Source organism: Triticum dicoccoides, chromosome 1B (genome assembly GCF_002162155.2).
Source record: "Triticum dicoccoides isolate Atlit2015 ecotype Zavitan chromosome 1B, WEW_v2.0, whole genome shotgun sequence".
Classification (NCBI taxonomy): Eukaryota; Viridiplantae; Streptophyta; class Magnoliopsida; order Poales; family Poaceae; genus Triticum; species Triticum dicoccoides.
Window position 1 is genome coordinate 23,595,216 of NC_041381.1, and position 5,805 is coordinate 23,601,020.

Below are 5,805 nucleotides of genomic sequence, written 5' to 3' on the forward strand. Positions count from 1 at the left end.
TAGCAGTTGCGCGCACCATCGGGGAAACTCCGCAGGCTCCTGACGTTCCTGGAGCGCCATGGCCGAAAGTACTCAGCCGAGATGTTGTAAGGCGTGCCGGTGTCGGTGAAGCCAGCGTCCGAGACGTATAACAGGTTCGTCTCATCGTCGACATAGCTCTCCTCTCCCATTAGCCCGCAGGCTATGCTGATGAAACCTACACACATGGATATGCAATCTAAAATGAGGCATGCACGATTACACGAGAAACTAATAACGAAAATAAGAATTTTTTTCTGCTTTTTTTCTGCCGGCGACGAAGGGCAGAGAGAGAGGGAGAGACCTCTGCTGTTAGGCTGGGAGCTAGCTTGGAGTACGCTGCAGCCGAGGAAGAGAATCAGCAGCCACCAGCGGGGCGCCATTGTTCTACTGGCGCGTTGATTGCATGCAAGCTGCTAATGGAGAAGCGTAGTCATAATATATAGAACATCGCTAAGGAAACTACGTACATGCCTACTAATTAAGCATAGTATTATTTGCATACCCAAGGATCAAGTGTACGGGATTGGGACCCATGATTTGACAGTAAAAGTAAATCCTTGTTAATCATTGGGTATGCAAGTGTGACATGTGTAAGATTGATTTGGTGGAAGCGTTCCTACTCCTCCGTAGAGGAGCTGCGGATATATATTGATCGAGGGCAGGAATAACCCCTGCCGTGGTTTACAAGGAATCTGCCGGTCACTAGGATACGGCAGGATAAGAGATAGGAGGTTACAAGGGAGAGGAAGAGATATGTAGTTAAGATTACAATTAAATATCTCTATGTCTAATATCCTCCCTTAATCTGAACTACCTATCCTAGATTAAGATTGTTCTTAAATGCTTCAAATGGCTTGAATGGTAGAGCTTTAGTGAATCCATCAGCTACTTGATCTTTCGAAGGAATAAAACGTATCTCCAACTTCTTCTCTTCAACTCTTTCTCGTACAAAATGAAAGTCTATCTCAATGTGCTTGGTTCTGGCATGGAAGACAGGATTGGCACATAAATAAGTAGCACCCAAATTATCACACCATATACACGAAGTACGATGTTGCTTTACACCCAATTCCTCAAGCAAAGACTCAAGCCAAATGATTTCTGCAGTGGCATTTCCTAATGATTTGTACTCAGCTTCAATACTTGACCTTGACACTGTTGCTTGTTTCCTGACACTCCAAAAAATGTTAGAACCAACGAAAACAACAAAGCCTCTTGTAGATTTTCTATCATCACTGCAGCCTGCCCAATCTGCATTAGAGAAAACACTAACAGGTGTAGAATTGGAACGTTTGAAACATAGTCCCAAGTCTACAGTATGCTTAACATACCGTATGATCCTTTTGACAACTATCCAATGAGCACAAATAGGAGCATGCAAGTATTGACATAATTTGTTAACAGAAAATGAATTATCCGGTCGTGTCAAGGTTAAGTATTGCAAGGCTCCAACATCACTTCTGTATCTAGTGCTTTCCTTCTCATTAAGTGGCTCCCCTTTATATGCTGACAATTGTTCTGATGAGGATAGTGGTGTGGGTGAAGGCTTGCAGTCCTTCATTCCCATATGAGCCAAGAGTTCAGTGGCATATTTTACCTGTTTCAACACTATACCATGCTGAACCTTCTTAACTTCAATGCCTAAGCAGAAACTCAAATCACCAAGATCCTTTAAGGCAAATTCTGAGCTTAGATCATGCAAGAGAGCATCAGTAGCATTCTGAGAGGAACTTGCAACTATAATATGATCAACATATATCAACACAAAAATAACAGTATTTGCCTTATTGTATATGAAGATAGATGTGTCAGCTTTTGATGCAATAAAGCAAAGACGTTTCAACTGCACACTTAACCTGGAGTACCATGCTCTAGGTGCTTGTTTTAAACCATAGAGAGCCTTGTCAAGCTTGCATACATAATGGGGTTTTTGTTTGTTTTCATAACCTGGTGGTTGCCTCATGTAGACCTCCTCTTCCAGAACACCATGCAAAAACGCGTTCTGTACATCTAGCTGTCTTAAGCTCTATCCCCTAGACACATCAATAGCTAGCACAAGTCTTATGGTTGCAGCTTTTACCACAAGACTAAATGTATCCTCATAATCAATACCATAACGCTGCTTAAAAACTTTAGCAACAAGACGTGCTTTATACCTGTCAATGGAGCCATCTGCCTTTTTCTTGATCCTATACACCCACTTACAATCAATGATATTGTTACCTTTCCGGTTTGGTACCAAATGCAATGTTTTGTTTTTCATCAAGGTTGTATACTCCTTATCCATAGCCTTTTTCCTCCTTTGATCTCCAAGTGCATCATCTAGTTTTGTTGGCTTTCCTGAAACGCACAACATACCATACGATATAGTGCCATCAGTTCTTATTTTTGGGTTCTTAATACCTTTTTGTAGCCGAGTTGTAACTCTAGATGTGGATGGTTGTTGCTGTACACGCGAGCGCACGGATTCGCTGGTTGTAGAGGAACCCGGAGAAGAGCCAAGTGTTGCCACATCAGATCTGGTGGCCGCAGGTGTGGCCTGTTCGTCCACGGCCGCACCATCTGTTGCCGGAGCCGATCCCTCACCACCCGTGCCAGGTGGGCCTGTTGGCCACATGTGCGTGCCGCGCCTCGCAGTGATTGGCTGCATGCGCGGGCCAGGCGAGGGAGATTCTCCGCGTGGGGATGTGGCAGCCGCGGAGCGCCTCGCCTAAGCCTGGTTCTCCAAGCCGACCGGCTCGCGATTCGAAGAGGATATCCATGCCCGATCCGAGAGAGATTGACGCGCAGGGTGGCAGGCGCCACCAAATCGTCCTCGAACACCGCGTCCGCTTCGTCTTCTTCTTCTACATGAAATATAGCTCCGTTTTGGACGGGATTTTGATCATTCTGGTCATTTTGAACTCCGTTTTCTTTAGGTACCTGCACACACGGAAGACAAGAACGGGTTCCAGCAAGAATATTATCATCATGTTGGTTGGTGCAATTGTTTCCCCCGTGATCAAATGCTCGAAGTGTAGGTGGAAGAAGAAGAATCTCTTGACGGAGAAGGGCGTCGGCATTAGGATGAAGAGACTCGAAAGGGAAAACTGATTCATCGAACACAACATCTCGAGATATATAACTCTGCCTCTGGGAACATCTAAACACTTGACTCCTTTGTGCATAGGACTATAGCCCAAAAACTTACATTTTTTTGAACAAAACACAATTTTGCGTGTGTTGTATGTTCTTAGGTTCAGCCAACATGCGCAACCAAAGACTCGTAGTGATTTGAAGTCTGGTTTTATTCCAAACAGATGTGTGATGGGACTCTCGAATTTGATTACTTGACTTGGTCAAATATTTATGATATATGTGGCAGTGAGAAAGGCTTCATGCCAGAATTTTAGAGGCATGGAAGCATTGGCTAGCAGTGCTAGTCCTACTTGAACTACATGGCGATGTTTGCGTTCAGCCGACCCATTTTGCTGGTGAGCATGGGGACAAGAAACATGGTGAGAGATTCCAATTTTTTGAAAAAAGGAATTTTGTTTCTCATACTCACCGCCCCAGTTGTTTTGCATAGCAAGAATTTTTTAGTTTAGTTGACGTTCAACGAGGTTTTGGAAGTTGGTAAAAACTTGGAAAACATCAGATCGTTTCTTTAGCAAATAGATCCAGGTAAACTTGCTATAATCATCGATGAAACTAACATAATAAGAGAGTCTACCAACTGATGTGGGAGCTGGTCCCCATACATCTGAAAAAATAAGTTGCAATGGAGCAGTGGATACACTTGTTGATATGGGATAGGGTAACCGATGAATCTTAGCTTGCTGGCAAGCATCACAAATTGACTCAACGCTAGACTCATAAGGAAGATTATTTTTGCTAAGGACGTGTTGAACTATAATTAAAGAGGGATGACCTAGACGACTATGCCACTTTGCCGAGGAAGGTTTGGTAACACTCCACGCTTGTTTATTCGACCATGATGAAGATGAAGATGATATGAGTGGATATAGGCCTCCCTCACACTTTCCTCTAAGGATGACCCTCCTCCTTGCCAAGTCCTTGATCACAAAAGAGTGAGGATAAAATATTATGAGAACATTGTTGTCAAGGGAAAAACGATGAACAGAAACGAGATTCTTGGAAGCATGTGGAACATGTAAGACATTGTTAAGATTAAATCTTTTACGTGGGTTTTAACAATTGATTTTCCAACATGAGTAATGTCCATACCAGTTCCACTTGTCGTGTGAATGTGATCACCGCTATGGTACCTTTCCCGAACCATCACCTTGCCGAGCTCCCCCGTGATATGCTCAGTGGCACCGGAGTTTGCATACCAGTTGGTGTCGATGCCGTAGTTGTCGGTGACAAGGTTGGTTGCTTTCTTCTCTTCATGATCATCATCGTACCTATGCCAGCAGGCTCTCGCGCCGCCAACATGGAACTTGTAGCAGATTTGGCACTTAGGATAGTCGCCTTCTTGATGTTGATGTTGTTGTGGTTGAGAGCGAAAGCACTGCTGATAACCGCCACCGCCACCGCCGCGACCAGGGGAAGGAGAGGAGTAGTTCCCTCGACCGCGTCCTCCTCTATTGCTTCGGCCACGGCCCCCCTGCCACGGGACTGCCCGCGCCCTCTGTAGACGACGTTGACAGAGGAGCGGAACCCTGCTGGACCATCCCCCGCATCTCCATCCGCTGATCAAATGCAGCAATCTACGCGAAGAGGTCGTTGACGGTGATGGAGTTCTTGATGGCACCGACCACTGCCACGATGGGTGTTGGAAATATGCCCTAGAGGCAATAATAAAATGGTTATTATTATATTTCCTTGTTCGTGATAATTTTCTATTGTTCATGCTATAATTGTATTAACTGGAAACCGTAATACATGTGTGAATACATAGACCACAACATGTCCCTAGTGAGCCTCTAGTTGACTAGCTCGTTGATCAATAGATGGTTATGGTTTCCTGACCATGGACATAGGATGTCATTGATAACGGGATCACATCATTAGGAGAATGATGTGATGGACAAGACCCAATCCTACGCATAGCACAAGATCGTATAGTTCGTTTGCTAAGAGCTTTTCTAATGTCAAGTATCATTTCCTTAGACCATGAGATTGTGCAACTCCCAGATACCGTAGGAATGCTTTGGTTTTACCAAACGTCACAACGTAACTGGGTGGCTATAAAGGTGCACTACAGGTATCTCCCAAAGTGTCTGTTGGGTTGGCACGAATCGAGACTGGGATTTGTCACTCCGTATGACGGAGAGGTATCTCTGGGCCCACTCGGTAATGCATCATCATAATGAGCTCAATGTGGCTAAGTAGTTAGTCACGGGATCATGCATTACGGAACGAGTAAAGTGACTTGCCGGTAACGAGATTGAACGAGGTATTGGGATACCGATGATCGAATCTTGGGCAAGTAACATACCGATTGACAAAGGAAATTGTATACGGGATTGATTGAATCCCCGACATCGTGGTTCATCCGATGAGATCATCGTGGAACATGTGGGAGCTAGTATGGGTATCCAGATACCGCTATTGGTTATTGGCTAGAGAGATGTCTCGGTCATGTCTGCATGGTTCCCGAACCAGTAGGGTCTACACACTTATGGTTCGGTGATGCTAGAGTTGTTATGAGAAATAGTATGTGGTTACCGAAGGTTGTTCGGAGTCCCGGATGAGATCCCGGACGTGACAAGGAGCCCTGGAATGGTCCGAAGGTGAAGATCGGTATATTGGACGAAGGGTATTGGAGTCTGGAATTGT